This window comes from Galeopterus variegatus, unplaced genomic scaffold (genome assembly GCF_000696425.1).
Source record: "Galeopterus variegatus unplaced genomic scaffold, G_variegatus-3.0.2 Scaffold614, whole genome shotgun sequence".
In the NCBI taxonomy this organism is placed as follows: Eukaryota; Metazoa; Chordata; class Mammalia; order Dermoptera; family Cynocephalidae; genus Galeopterus; species Galeopterus variegatus.
The window spans coordinates 91,699-108,162 of record NW_007726725.1 but is presented as its reverse complement, the minus strand read 5'-3'; the positions used below and the strand labels follow the sequence as shown (position 1 = coordinate 108,162).

At 50.5% G+C, this 16,464-nt stretch overlaps 1 protein-coding gene across 1 annotated transcript in view; it reads right to left on the bottom strand.

The window, feature by feature from the left end:
* The window catches only part of CDH4 (cadherin 4, type 1, R-cadherin (retinal)), a 188,356-nt gene that overhangs the window by 108,993 nt on the left and 62,899 nt on the right, over positions 1–16,464 (bottom strand). The window lies entirely within an intron of this gene.

Here is a 16,464-nt window from a genome sequence, read left to right as displayed (position 1 = left end):
TGAGATCGAGAACTGGGGGGAACGGAGAGCGCCGACACGCACCAAATCCTGCGTTTTGCATATGGTGGGTTGCTTTGCTTTCACCAGATAACTACAGAAACATGAGTCTTCGGGAAACACAAAGGACACCAGTAGAATTAAAAATAAGATGGCTGTTTTTCATTAGCTGAAACAAAATGTCTTGGAATGAGGACAGGGAACTGATGGAGATGCAGTCACAACCGAGCCTCGAAGCCCCAAGGGTTCCCTCGGGAAAGATTAGAAAAGTATAATCAATAAGGTGGTGCCTTGAATGTCCCCCCAAAACTTAATCCCCACGTAACTGTTGAGGATGAGAAATCCTATTACAGTAATTGAAAGGTGGGGCCTGGAAGAGGTGATTGGATTGTAGGACCACGCCATCGTGACTGGGTTAGTGATGGTGGTCAGGGGCGTGAGCCTGAGGGCTTTAAAAGGAGAGCACCTGAGAGCTTAGTCTCTCTCTGCTCTGCCATTTCCTCCGTGTGAGACCCCTGGGTCACTGTTGCCACCACCAAGACCCTCACCAGATGCGTTCCCTGGACTTTGGACTTCTCAGCCTCTGAAACTATAAGCAACACATTTTGTTTTCTTTATAAATTACCCAGTTCCAAGTATTTTGTTATAAGCAACAGAAACAGACTAATAAGGTGGAATTAACGAGTTGCATTCAGTGCTGACTAAACATTTAGAAAATACAACTTTTTAAAAAAAAATCAAAGCCCCGAGACCATGACAACATTTTTAAAATAAAATGAGCCATAGTGAAAATCTCAAAAAATTTTCTACCAAACAAAATTGACCAAGACCTTTTATTGGAATGTTGCAATGACAATTTATTGATAAAACTTAAAAAAAAAGACCTTTTGGGGGGACATAAAAATGTTCTGAAAATAAGAATCAAAACTGCTTTAAGAGGCTATGTAAAAATATTTATTATGCTTTACTAATAACACAACAGTGAGACTATTGTACAGTGAAACCCTGAGATTGTGTCAAAGCACTCCCGTCAATTTAAATGTTTTCATCATTAAAATAGAATTATAGCAAATGAACTAAGCATTCAAGTCTGGGAGGAAAAGAATGATAAAGCAGAATGTAGTAACTCCCAAAGTCATCAATAAAGATGGACGTAGAAATTTCTGAATCCAAAAACAGAAAAGTAGAAGACATGATAAATAGATCCAAGAGCTGTACTTAGGGGGAAAATCCTCAAGAAAATAGATGCACTCTTGCTAAACTTAAGAGAAAAAAATAAGATTTTACGTTTTATTATTCATACCTTATGCGAGCACAGTTGGAAGTCTTGATAAAATTGATCATTTTTTGAGAAAATGTAAAATTTTGAACTGGAGTAAAAGCAAAAGCCACCTGAAGAGACCAGAACTCCTTCTGGAAATTCCTCCTAAAAGCGTTCCAGGCATAGGTAAACCCGCCTGGGAGTTGTCAGAAGCTTTTCCAGAGCAGAGGACGAGAGGGAGACAGAGCGACCCGCTGGTCTACAATGCCTGCCGCGGGACACGCGGTCTCATCCTGACAGCACAGAGTCAGCTCGCTGTAAGCCAGCCCCACACAGGACGCGGACGTGGCGGCCCAAGTGGAGGTGCCGGCCAGCGGGTGTAATCAGGAGTTCACAGGCTCCCTCCTCACGCCTCAGTGAGATTTATCCAGAAATGTCAGGGTGGCTTCTCGCTAGGTGACTTATTTCTGGAGCACAATAGCAATCGCAGGATAGACTCAATAGAAGCTCAAGAGATGTTTGATAAAGAGTATTCTTTACAGTTTAATTTGTACCCAAAAAAGCAAGCTACCCATTCCCCAGAAAAACTCCAATTCATAGATTCATCCCGATGGAGGACATCTTTCCTGAGCCAGCATTTACCATTGATGCACTAGAGTGGCTCCCGCTATACGTGTGGGCTGGATGGCAGCCACACCAGCTGCCCCAGGACTGCTGAGCAACGTCCTGCCAGAGTGGTGGGAAACAGGAAAAGTTGTTTATCTAGAAGGAAGAAGGGGATGACGTTTTCATTATGTAGGCATTATGCTGGCCAATATAAATTCAGGGGCTGTGCCTGGGCTGGCCGAGGGAGGCCTTTGGGAGAGGAAGCATGCAGAACTGCGGTGCACGCACATGCATGCACACACGCTCACACACACTCATGAGTGCACACACACTCATGTGCACACGCTCGCCCCTATACAAGCTCACACACACACGCATGCACACACACTCATGTGCACGCACACTCACACGCGTGCATGCACAGTCTGCAAGGAACCCTTTGTTCTGGGTCCCCTCAACATGCCTCCTGCTTTCCCATGATCTGGATTTTCCTGGCTCCGCCCTGAGCAGTGCACACCAAACCCGGCTCCAGAATACCGATGGAGGGAGTGGCGGGTCCAGGCTGCGGGCCGTCGAAACGCCCCGGCTTTGCTGTGCCCAGCTCAGCCACAGCCACCCCTGCTTCCTCTTGTTGGCACTGCCAGCCGGGCTCCGGGTCTACCAAATTCTTCCTGGCTATCTTGGGCATCACAGGAAAAGACTCCAACTGAGTCTTAACCCACACCACCTTCTACTGCCGGAGGCCAGCAAGGAAGGTCCTTCAGACCAGCCCTGGCTGAGGCACGACGCCTTCCTGGAGGCCCTCTGTGGGCAACACCTGTCTCCACTCCACCCACAAAGAGTTTTCACCCAGATTAGGTCACCAGGGCATTGGGGGCAAAGTCTAGCTTAGAGAGGACAAAACCCTCCTTCCTGTCACCCGTGTCCACTTGCTCCTCGCTGCTAGGAGGAGGGTTAAGGGATCAAATTCTTTTTTTTTTTTTTTTTGTCTTTTTCCGTGTCCGGCAACGGATCGCAACCCTCAGTGTCGCCCCCGTACCGGACCGGGACCGGCAACAGGATCGCAACCCTCGGTGTTGCTCCCGCACCTCGCTCAGCCAGTGAGCGGGAACCGGTCTGTATGTGGGATCCGAACCCTCGGCGGGAGCGCCGCCGCGCTTCCCAAGCAGCGCACTATAGCAGTGCGCCACCGGGCCGGCCCAAGGGATCAAATTCTGCTGAGGAAGAAGAAACTGGGTGATCGAGGCAGAGAACCAGTGCTTGTGGGCTGTGTTGCACCGGCTCAGCCTTCCAGGAGAGTGAGGCTTCTACAGGTGTGGGCAGACCAGGGCAGGGGCGGGCTGTGGCTGGTGTAATAGCCGTGTTTAAAGTTGTTCTGCAGGAAGCAGCAACTGCATCAGTCTAATCTTGGGGCCGAAGAGCTGAAGTTTGGCAAACTTTGCTCATTATAACGCTGAATTCTCTGCCCAAGAAAGAGCTTATGTCATTAACATGACATGGGATGTATAAACAAGCACGACATGAAATTGAGCAGGGGCCAACAAAACCCACCTCTATGTGTGATGACCTAAACAAGACTGTTGCATATTCATGTTGGTACTGAATAAAAGAGGCTCAACTTTCTCTTCAGGGAGGCACTGCTTTGGGAGCTATTCTGATGTGCTCCTTGTTACAAGGCATAGTTTTCCTTTCTCCCATCTGATTTTGGCAGTTTATCTGGAATATGCTCTCCGGGAGGTGGACCCCTTGAGTCTGGGAACACGCAGGCTGGTGGGTTTGGAAGCTCACTTTGACTTTAGGTTAAGAGAAGGGCACTTGGAGTACACAGGAGGCTCTCAGGAATGGTGGCCGAGTTGCAGTGGACTGGGGAGAACGTATCCAGCCAGGCACGGTCTTCTGCAGATAGGCGGTGAGCAGGCGCCGGTGTTGTGGGTCTCAGCAGCTGGAAGGACGGACGTTGCTGGTTTCCTGAGTGTGTTGTTAACGACATTCTTTGGGTCAAACTACTCATCTTTCATAGGGAAATTTAATTATACGACTGCTAAAAAGAGCCCACCATATATTTAAAGAATTTTTTTTTTTTTTTGCAAAGAAATCTCATTATGTTATGACCATCAGGCCGCATGTGCTTAATCCTCTGGGGCTCTTCAGCGGCACCTTCCGCAATGCACGGGTGGTGGGCTGCTGTGCCTGGTGCATGGCTGTGGGCTCCTAGCGTCGGCTCTCGAGATGCTCTGAATTCTCCCACAGTTTATCATATTAAAAGGAAATACTGTGCGAATGAATTCACCAGATCAGGGGAGAGCAGTTTTCCCCTTGATTTGTGTCTGGAAAATGAGAAAAACATCACAGGAGCATACGGTAGGGCCATGAATAAAGAACACAGACAGGCATTCCCACCCCACCTCTCATGCTACGACGCCACAGAGAATTACGCTCTTTTGCATGTGTTATTAAAGGACAGAACAGATGGTAAAAGGTTAGTTTAAAGTGATGTCTACATTAAAATAACTTATGGTGCCGGCGACTGTGTTCACCCGGGGACTTTGGCTTGGAAGGCTGGCTTGTGTCCTTAGGAAAGGCTGGATGGATTGGAGGGTTCTGGCAGAATCTCCCCCAAGGAGGAGTATTTGCCTAATTTCAAATGAACTTGAAACTGGAGAAGTCACCAAGTGTGGTTTTGAATTGCAAACACCCTGGAGGTTGATTCCCAAAGCATTTAAGGAGGATCTTGTGGGGAGAGCATTGCATCAGATTCCAGAAGAGAAGATCTCACCTCAGAGGGGGAGACCCACCCACCCGGAAAGCCCCTCCCTCGGCAGCGCCTCTCCAGCGTCAGCTGTCCCCACCTTGTCCTCAGGCTGCCACCAACGCCTCACCCAGTGCAGGAAACACGCATGCCAGGCCCCACGCTGGGCACAGCCCTGCCCTCAGGTTGTCCACCTCCCAGAGGATCAGAGCTCTCCCTCTTGATCCACAACTGTCCCTTAGGACGAGGATTGTCAGGGAAGAGCAGGATCTGTGATAGACACTGGGGATGGGGCGAGGAGGAGCTTTGAGAAAGGCAGGTTCCGGTTGGGTCTGTTTGGTTTTGTCCACTGCTTGCACAGTTCCTGGACACGCACCCCCACACCCACTCAAACACACACACACACAAACACAACTCACCACATACAGAAAAACAAATGCACACACACTAACACTTACATACACGCACAAACACAAGGACACATCACAAAAAAAAGCATACACAAACGATATACACATACACAGACAAAAATACACACACCCACACCCCCCCACACAAACACACACATGCACACAGAAAATCAAATGCACACACACACAAAACTTACCACACATGGAAAAACAAATGCACACACACACAAAACTTACCACACATGGAAAAACAAATGCACACACACAAACATACACACACACAAATAGACACACCACACAGAAAAGCGTACACACGTGATACACACATACACCCACCACACATGCAGATAGACACATGTGCCCGTGACTGGATCTCCCTTCTCTGTGCAGAGCCTCTTGGAAGGTGTCGGCCGTGCTACATTTAATGGGTCCTGCCATGCCATCCATAAAGCCTCCCTTGACTCCTGTCCTAGCGTTTTAAAAAAAGCTTTTAAAATCCTTAGGATCAAGTTCTTCCACCAGGACATCATTCTTGAGTGAAGTGTTTCAGCTCTTTCTTCTAGGACAATATTAAACCCAGAGATTTTCCAAGGAAACAGATTGTGAACTCTCATTTTGGTTACCTGTTGGGAGTTTTGTGTCGCCTGCAGCAGTTCCTGTTTCTCCACCGTGTAAAAAGCTCTGAGTCGTGGCAGCAGATGCCGCATCCCCTCCCCCCACCCCGATGGCACCGGATTTACACTTGGCCATGACTACAGCCGTTGAGAAAGGCAATTTTCTTTTAAAATCTGACTCTCACGGGAGTCTGGAGGTAAGAGGACAGTTCCGTCTAAATTCATCTGCAGCTTCCCTGCGGCTGAGCCCGTTCCTGCGTGGGCTCTTGGTGTTTGAACTTGTTTTCGTGCTGACAGCACACCAGGGTCTTCTCGGGTTTTCTGTGCCTGCCTCCTTGCACCAAGGCCCCCTCCTCCTGCCCTCTCTCCCTGCCTCCACTTCCCATCATTTCAGAACATTAACGATGCTCACGTCCTTCTCTGGGCTCTGGGAACACACATACAGCCATGTGACCCCAGGAACAGCATGTCCTCAGGAGGTCCTAGGAACTGCTGGGGGACAAATAAGACAGGCACGCACAGCCGGGCAGGGTGGACAAGTGAGCAGGCACCTGCATCACTGCCAGTTGCTGGAGGAAGCCCAGGCCGGTGTGGCCCTAAGAAGGGCTTCCTGGAGGAGGAGTGGCCTCCGCAAGGCCTGTGGAGGAGGAAGGGAGGCCTGATCCTGGGCTGGGAGGGAGACTGCTGCGGGGACACAGTCACCACATGGGGAAGACGGAAACGACCAGCAGCAACGGGAAGGGACAAGGAAAGGAGAGGAGAGGGGATAAGGCAGGCAGTCAGATGACTGGGCTGGTCGGGGAATGCAGGAGCCCAGAGCGAGAGGAGGAGGAGGAAGGTCCGTCCTCAAGGCTCGGAGAGGGGTGACCACGCTGGGGGTGAGCCCCGTCCTCGCCTTCTGCTGTGACAGTGAGGGTGGTGGCTGCCTAGGTAGCCCCCTGTGGCCCGTCCTCAGCCTGCTCTTTGCTTTGTGTGTCTGGGGCCCCTTTGGGCAAATTATGGTTTCTGGCCTCACGTGTCCTCTTATCATGTCCTCCGAAGCCTCATCCCTCACTCTGAAGCTGGCAGAGAGCTCCTGTATGAAGAGGACAGGCCCAGGAACCTCCACGCCTCACCCCTGGACTCCTCAAGGGACCAAAATCCCAGAATGTGAACCCCACCTGGCCATCTTGTCCAGCCTATTCTGTAGATGGAGCGACTGAGGCCCAGGGAGGTAAAGGGGTTTATGAATGTTTTGTGAGTAACTGGGGATCACGGGTGGAGTTCCGAGGTCCCCTCTTGGTGGTCACATCGCCTTCCTAAATAGCCTCTGAAGGCAGAAGAAGCCCGTGCCTGCCTTACAGATGGGGACACTGAGCCCAGAAGGTCTCAGGGTCTCCCCAGGGTCACTGGGCTCTCCACCAGAGAGAATGACATTCGTGTGAATGACAGCCACAAATATGTTCTCACAAAATTTGCCTGGTGGGGAATAGTGAATTAGCCACTTCTCAAAAATGCCCTGCGGGTTGTGACAAATTATCAGAGAGGTACCTGCTGGATCTTTGCTGCGGGTTCAGGGTGACTTTCCTGCTGACAATGGGAAAGGCTGCCCAGCGGTATCCATTGCTGCTCTGCTGGTAGCAGAAGCCTAACTTCCTTGCGGAGGGTCATTGCCCCCCATAGTGAGTGGTTTTGGGGAGACAAACATTCCAGATGGCCTCCAACCCCCACCTCAGCCAACAGGCAGGCTCAGAAGCTCTGCTGGGCCAATCCGCTTCTGTCAACTGCAGATCTTGAGTCCAGAAGGGGTCAAGGGTGGGGAATATGGCTGTTCCCCACTGCAGGTCCTTTTCCTTGTCGAGACTCAGAACCCGGGGCTACTTGGGTGGCCAGCCTTTCCCTCCACTCTGTGAGCAACCCAGGATCCTTCTGGCCTGTTCCTTTCTGCTTGGAACAGCCAGAGTTTTTCATTGTCTAAGCTTCTGCCTGCCTCAGGTGCTGTCTGAGGAGCCCTTAACACAGCACTGGGTGGGTAAGAGCTAGCCAGGCATCACTGTGGTGGGTGAGACAGGGATTCTGGTATGAGTAATGGGTTGGGGAGAGCCCCCAGGAGAAGGGGCGGGAGGAAGGAGAGCTGCAGTCCAGACGGGGCCCAGCTTTGGCATCATCCCACAGGGAGCACTGGAATGTGAACTGAGCCTTGAGGCCAGGAGGCTGCCTCTGTGGGCCAGCCCAGGGTGGGGGCTCCTCTGGGCCCCTCCCTGCACAGTGGCTGCCCTCAGCCAGCCTCAGTCCTCTGTGGGAGGTGGGGGGTGGGTCCCGCTGTGCACCATTAGCAAAGCAAGCAAACCCTCCAGGGGCAAGGGACGGGCACACTGCCTTACAAGGGGATCTGGCCACTCCAGTGGCACCCACTGCACCCTGTTTAACTGTCTTCCAAACCCTCGTCATTGCCAGCTGCTTTCATGTTCATTATTCTGTGACCGTATCTTTCTGTCCCGCCCATTGGACAGTAGGCTCAAGAAAGAGGTTCTGTGACTGCAGTGGCGTCCAATAAACAGCAGTGCCTGGGCGGCCCCTTGGAAGGGGGATGCCTCTCCGAGGATGGTCTGGGGCAGCTCTGTGGCTTCCAAGCAGCTGCTTGAACTTGACAGCCGACATGGGCTGTTGGCTGCAGAGAAGGCAGAGAGCAGGCAACTTTCCTTCCAACTCAGGCTGGGAACATCCCCGCCTGTCGGGAGCCCAGATGACTAAAGCCAAGTCCAAGGGTGACACAGATCCTGTGGGGCTCACTGTTTCAGCCAGCCTGAGGCAGGGATCAAGGGAAGGAGGACAGATGTGACAATGGGCAGAGCTGAGTGCTCATCTCAGATGTGTCGCCCATGCCCTGCCTGTTGTCATTTTCTGGTCACCAAAACGAAAAGCCATGTTTCATCAGAAAGTCTGCTACATTAATCTTTCACGTGTGTGTTCCCTCCCTGCCTGGAAAGGCCTTGCCTGTATGGTCTCTACTCTAAGCTACTGGGACTTGCCGCCGTTGCTCCTGTGCTGGTCCCTGGCTGGGAGTGAGGATGACCTCAGACACAACCCTGGATGTGGGGACCAGGTGGCAGGGACAGGAGGTGCAGAGGCCGTGGCAGTGGAGACTCTGGCTGGGGCTGGAGGACAGGCATGGGGAGTGCAGAGGAGGCGAGTTTCCCCCAGTGAAGATGGAGGCCAGTCCCCAGACCCCGACCCCGACCCCAAAGGAGAGGAGCCGTGTGAGTGAGGCATGGGGCGGCACGAGGGGCATTTTGGGGCAGTGGGAAGGGTGTGAGGCTGGAGACAGGCCCGAGAGCGGATGGGGAGGAAGTGATCAGCTTGTGTTTTGTCTGCAGAGACCCACTTCCCCTCCCCACCCTTGCTCTGGATGAGCTGGGTGGGGGAACACTTCCCTGGCTCCAGGAGCAGCCACATGACCCCAGATGCACCAATGAGAATGCAATTTCCCAGGCACTGTGACTGGCTCAGGGAGGGACACATGTCCAGCTGAGCCAATGGGAGGGAGTCCCGCCAGAGTAACCATCTCTCCTGTGTTGGCCACCTGCACCTCCTGGGAGGGTGCCATGGTGACAGAAAGCTGCACCCACCTCCTCACCAGAGCATCACCTTGGAAACTCAGTTTCATTTTTGTCACTGGGAGGCAGATCCTTATATCCACCTTGCAGGGTTGTTGTCAGGAGAATATGAGAGATGACAACTGAGGATCTGCACAAGGTCTGTACTTCAATAATGAGAGCCCAGTACTATGCTCAGTCAGTCATAGAGCAAGTAGTGTGCTCAGTCACTACAAGAACTAGGTACTGTGCTCAGTCAATCATGAAGACTGAGTACTGTGCTCAGTCAGTCATGAGAGTGAGGACTGTGCTCAGTCACTATGAGAACTGGGTACTGCCCTCAATCATGAGGACTGAGGGCTGTGGTCAGTCAGTCCTCAGGGCCCAGTACTGTGCTCAGTCATGAGGGTGAGGACTTTCTCAGTCACTATGAGGACTGAGTACTGCGCTCAGTCAGTCATCAGGGCCGAAGACTGTGCTTAGTAACGAGGGCTGAGTACCGTGCTCTGCTGGTAAGTGAGGGCTAGGTTCTTGTGTTGCCAGTGATGAGGTCTGAGGACTCTGCTCTGTCACTAAATGTGGGGAGCGTTAGGCTTGTCAGTAAGGATGCCTGAGTGCCACGCTTGATGTTCCCCCAGCAAGCCCAGCATGCTAGTGGACAACAGAGCTGCTCTGCGACCCATAGGTGGATGATTGAATGAAACAAGGAGAAGAGGACAAGAGCATCTGATGCGGCTGGAGGTTCCAGGCCCCAGTGAAAGAGGATTTAATCCACACTCTCACCGCATGGTGGCATAGCTGGGCCCTGTCTGCTGGAAGTGTCAGAAGTCCCACTCCTACTGGCTCAAGCAAAAAGGTAGTGTACTGGCTCTCATCCAGGAGTGGGTGGGTTTCAGGCATGGCTGGATCATGGCTCAAAGGATGTTCTGTGCACTAGTTCAGCCCACCTCTGAGACTCACCGGTACCTGCATTTGCTGGTTTCCCACACGCCCATGATTACCTCCTGTCAGTGTAGCAGCTGCAGTGGTGACACAACAGACCAGCAGCACAGCAGTGACAGGGAGTGCACTGGTATCAGCAGCTCAGAAATAGGGGCAGTGGAAGTAGTAATGACAGTGACAACTGACGTTATGTGACTAGTGTGCAGTGCCGGGCAACATCCCAGGCATGTTATACACTAAACCCATTTACCCACTGCTACAACCCTGCAGGGCAGCGCCATTAACATACGGCCCTTCCCTACTACAGAGGAGGAAACTGAGGCACAGGGAGGTTGAGTTGCTTGCCCATATGCTCCCTGCCTCAGTAGGGAAGGTGCTGCTTCCCCAACAGCTCTGTAGAACGTGAGGCCCTTGTGGGGACCGGGAAGACAGATTTTAAGCAAACTCCACCCACGAGAGCTCCCTAAAAGAGCCAAGAGCAGCCCATGTCTCTAGGAAGCAGGAGACCCTAACCTTCCTCCTGGGGGCTCCTGCCACCAGCGAGAAAGCTCTCTGCTTCTGAGGCCCAGCTGGTGAGGCCAGGCCGACCCAGGTAGTCTCCCTGTCTTAGCGTCAGCGGTCCACGTGGCATAACTTAACCATGACAGTGAAATCCACCGTGTTCACAGTCCCAGGAGTGTGCCAGCGTGTGCACCGGGGAAGGGGAGGAGTCCCAGGGGCCGTCTTAGAATCCTGCTGCACCCAGCTTTTGCACACGAGTGTGACATGGGAACCACAGTGGACTGTGGGGGAGGCAGCTTCCACATAGCGCCCTGTGGTCTAATTTTTGTGGAACCACCTCTGATGGGGCAGAATGAATGATGGTTGTGTCAATTTCCCCTGGGTCTCGCTGCTGAAGGGTGCTCCTAGAGGGACAGCCGAGTCCATGTCCCCTGAGTTCCAAGACCCAAAGCAGTAACTGAGGACACAGCCCCCCAGCTTTGGTGTGGGGTGCTACCCCTCACTGGAGATGAAGCCGGGGCCCCCATGAGGAAGGGGCTGGAGCCTGTGGCTTTGCATTGAAGACAGAATGGTGTGAGCCACTGTCACCTTGACAAAGGAGCCCTTTGACCAAAGCTGGCAAAGAACAAGCATGGAAGAAAGTGAAGACAGATGCCTCCTGAGCCTGGGCTGGGCAAGGCCCCTGACTCCCTGCAGTGTCAGCCTGAGGCAAGGAGGAGTGTCCCCCCATAAAGGAAGGACACTCCTGCGTGTCCCACCACCTGCTGAGGGGTCTCAGAGCCAGGGCTGGGGGGGTGGTGTGTGTTTAGAAGCGAGGCCGTGGGACCACTTGCTCCTGGATTCCGTGAAGCACATTCCTGCCGCAGTACCACGAAGGCACAAGTAGCTCAGGACAGCCACGTGGCAAACTGTCGAGAGCCATGGCGCTTTCGGGAGGCAGTTCACTTTATGTGGCCTTGTTTACAGAAAGTGCACCTCACCTCTTCTCCTTGATCTTTCTCTTTTATTTGAAGAATACTAAAAATCCAGAAAAGGTCAAAATGACCCATGCCCATCAGTATTATTTTCCCAGGGCTGCTCTGACAAGTTGCCATGAACTGGGCAACTTCAAACAACAGAGATCTATCACCTCACGGTCTGGAGGTGGAAGTCCAAAATCAGGATCGCTGGGCCAAATCAAGATTCCAGCAGGGCCATGCTCCTTGTGGGGCCCAGGGGATCGGCCCCTTACCCTCCCGGCTTCTGGTGGCTCCAGCCTTCCTTGGCTTGAGGCCCCATCCATCAGTCCAGTCTTCAAGGCCGGCGTCCTCAAATCCCTCTCTGCTCCGTCTTCACACGGGCTTCTCCTCTGTGACCCGCTTGTAGAGACACATGTGATCGCATTTAGGGCCTCCCAGGTAATCCAGGGCAGGGTAACCTCTCTGTCTCACCAGCATGAATTTAATCACATCTGCAAAGTCCTTTCTGGCCATATAAGGTGACATTCACAGATTCTAGGTATTAGGAGGCAGACATCTCTTGGGGGACCATTATTCAGCCTATCACAACATCGTTTACAAACAAGAAGTAAAAGTTTCCCTTTTACAATAAACAAACATTGTCATTATGGAGAAAATCTTTAATGGCAAGCTTTCCTATTTGTTTTAAATTTAAAAAGGAATCCATAGTCATGGAAAGCATCGAAGGTATATAACAGGGATCAGGGTGAAATATAAAAAGTCACCGTGACTCCCTCCCCCGCCAGCTCCTCTTCCTGAGAGGTAGGGTTTGGCATAGGCGTGGAGCCCTTACAATTGTTTTACATAAATGAAATGAGACTGTCTTGTTATTCTGTAGCTTTCTTTTCCCCTTATTGAGCATCTTTTCATATAAATTTTTAGGCATAGTCCTTATTCTTTTAAGAGGTGCGTAGCATTTTGTTGCAAGATTATATTATAATTTATGTAACTAGTCAGGTGGAACTTTTAAATATGTTCTCTTTTTCCATGTCTTTTTGATTTTACCAGGTGAGAAGGAGGAATTCAGTGAGTGTTTAATGGGATATTTCCTACAAAGGGAAATTCCAAAGGGAGGGGGCGCTAGGGGTCAGAGAAGTGACGTCAGAAGCAGCCACGGAAAGTCTGCCACAGCCTTACACCTTGCAAACCTCTGGGTACTTTCCCCCCTTAATCTGAGTTTATTCTAAGCTCTGCATAAGGCTCAGAAACCACACACAGTGGGTGATTGACCGAGGATTATTCTTGCTGGCAATAATGACTTTGATCTGATTTTGGAGAAGGAAACTAAGTTCTAGAAAATAACCGGCCTAGTTCTGGATGGCCTCACAGAGCCGGCCTCTCGGGCTTCGCCATGACATCAACACGTGGAAGGTAGAACCTGACTCGCTGCGAGGAACAGCCTGTGCTGTGTTTCAGGGGAGCCACGACATACCTGGCACCCTCAGGTCAAGCCGAGAGAGGGACGTGCCGGCCACCTCCCATCTCTGCCAGGCCAGCTGTGGTCTGTACGGCTGGTCCTCGGCCCCAGGCTTTGGGAACTTGCTCCTAGTGCCCCAGCCTTGTTGGATGTGAGGATCTGTGCTGGCTGGGAGGAGGCGGGCAGCCCGGAGATTACCAACATGGTCATCTTGTCCTGACCCCAACCCTGACCTCGACTCCAACCCAGGCCTGCTTCCTGGACTTGCTGCCCAGTATTCACCACATGACTGCATTCCCATCCTCTCTTGATGCCCCACGAAGCCTTCCAGACTTAAGCTTTACCACACGCTCCTCCCCACGCTCCTCCCCAGCCACGCTGTCTTCCTGCAGCTCCTCAGATGCACCGTGCCCGCCCCTGCTGCAGGAACTGTGCCCAGGCTGTGCCCTCTGCCTAAAACACTCTCTCCTGCCTTCTTTTCTGAGTTAACACCTGTTTGTCCTCCAGTTCTCAGCTTTGGTGCAACCTCCACCCACCTGCTGTTCTCTCATAGTACGTGTCCTTTTCTTGTCTCAGTTTCAATTTTGTCTTCATTTGATTACGTGACTATTACTTGTCTCCCCTGGAGACTGACAGTCCTGTGAGGGAGCTCTGTGCTTGGCACACAGTGAGGGCCAAGGGGCTGTTGGTTGTGAGAATAATGAACTTGTAGGTGCCATGCTGTCCCCAGACAAACAACCTAAGTGTTGGTCTAGAGCAGTGTTTCTTGAACAGAGTCCTCGGAGCTCTGCTGGTGGGAGAAGCGGTCCTTGGTCCAATGTGTTTGGGAGATGTTCCTGTGGGAAGCACACCTGGTGGCCAGGTGGGAAGGAGGGCCTAAAGCCCTGGGAAGACTTGCAGGAAGCAGAACTACTGCACTTTGGTTAATCCAGCACTTTGGAAGTGATTTGGCCAGTGAACACTGCTCATCTCACTAAGATGGCCATTATCACACCGTGGTTGTGCCGCAGAACGTACTCAGGGAAAAGCAGTCCTGAGCAATAGGCTTTCATAAAGAAAGGCCTGTGAACAACAGCAGCACCGCACAGTCCTAAACCAAATGTAAACGTGTTTCTGCTTATCCACGCCTTATAGAGCTCCTCATAGTTCTCTGGTTCTCTCAGATAACAGAGCATTGCTTGTAGTGATGTTTTGCATAAGCTACACGGCTAGTCTAAAAATTGTTTACATTGCTAATTGTGCATAAAATGAAGGGGTGGACCAAATTTCTTTCCCTCCAAATGGTGAGGAGAAAAGCCTCAGAAATGGTGCCAGGTCCTGTACTGGCACCTTGTTCCTGTGTATTACTGATGGTGGTGGTGATGGTGATGTTGATGATGATGATGATGATGATGATGATGGTGCTGGTGATGATGGTGATGATGGTGATGGTGGTGATGGTAGTGATGATGGTGGTGATGGTGGTGATGATGGTGATGATGATGGTGATGGTGATGATGGTGATGGTGGTGATGGTGGTGATGATGATGATGTGATGATGATGGTGATGATGGTGATGGTGATGATGGTGATGGTGATGATGATGGTGATGGTGATGATGGTGATGGTGGTGATGGTGATGATGGTGATGGTGATGATGATGGTGATGATGTGATGATGATGGTGATGGTGATGATGATGGTGATGGTGATGATGGTGATGGTGATGATGATGGTGATGATGATGATGTGATGATGATGGTGATGATGATGGTGATGGTGATGATGGTGATGGTGATGATGATGGTGATGATGATGATGTGATGATGATGGTGATGATGATGGTGATGGTGACGGTGGTGATGATGTTGATGATGGTGATGGTGATGATGGTGATGATGGTGATTGTGATGATGATGGTGATGATTGATGGTGATGATGATGGTAATGATGGTGATGGTGGCGATGTTGGTGGTGATGTTGATATAGGAAATAGCTAACGTTTAACACCTCTCTGCATACCAGGTACTTGCTAATCACTTTCCATTCACGATTTCACTTATTCTCACAACCATACTACGAGTCAGGTAAAATCATCATTCCTATCTTATAAATGAGAAGAAGCAAAGGCCCAGAGAGGCTAAGTACCTGGCCCAGGACACACAGATGTGAAGTGCAGGGGCTGGGAGCTGACCCAGCCTGTGAGACCTCTACACGTGGGCCATCTGCAGAGGAAAGGAAGCACCATGGGAAGCAGTCCGTCCCCTTTTCCTCTCTCCAGGGACTCTGAGCAAGTAGTGGATTCCAATGAATGTCCACATGCTGCCACTGGCAGATTATTCTCTCAGATTTCCTTGAATCTAGAGGTTCCTCTCTCTTTTTCGATTTTTCATAATTTATATGTTGGAGAAACCAGATCATTGGTCCTGCAGAGTTTCCCTAGGCCTGGATTTTGCTGGCTCAGCCTACTGGTGAAGTCTAACCTGTCTCCCTCTCTTCTGTATCCTACAAATGGTGGTGAGATTTAGAGGCCAGGTCAGGATCAGGTGTGATGGGGCCGGGGGCAAAATACTTCACAGATGGTGGGTAGTGTGTGCTTTCATTAGGAAGCAGCTGCTGTCTGGTTTCTCTCTGTCTCTCTTTCTTTTTTATTTATTAATGTTTGTGAGGTTAGCAGTCACTAATGATCATTGTCTATCTAGATCCACTATTTTATTAGGGACCACAAAAGAGAAGTATTTCATCACCTCTCCTTCATTTACCAGATGTAAAAATGCATAAAGTACAAATCCCTCCATGTTACCCCGAGGTACATGGCATACAGAAATGTCAGGAAAAATTCTTAGTTGTTTGGCTTTATTTTTCAGTTTTAAAAATATTGAGTTGGTTACCTAGCTTTCTCAAGGGTAACCCATCAGATTTATTTATTTTTTGAGTAGTGCTATGAGTTCACGAATTTAACCTAATAAATGTATTTCTATCTTTTGCAACCATTGTACTGAAATGGTTCCATTTTACAGTGGATAGACCTAGGAAATATATATTTTTAAAGAAGATATACTACATTGAGAGTTCATCCTGACACCTCAAACCAAATTAAAGACTACAAGGTTTTTACTTAACTTTATTGATTTAACATTTTTATCTCCTTTCTCCCACGCCAATAACCCTGGTTTTCAATACATTTGCCTTATACCATAAGACACAAACAGCAGTCTCAAAATAGCAATGCCAATACTGTCACAAACAATATGATTACAGAAAGCAGTTTCAGATTTTTTTTCTTTTTAGTTTTAGGATATATCCCAACAGGTAAAATTATAATGCTGTAAAGTCACTTAAAATAATTCCCACCGGGCCGGCCCAGTGGCGCACTGGATAGTGCGCCACTTGGGAAGCGCAGCGGCGCTCCCGCC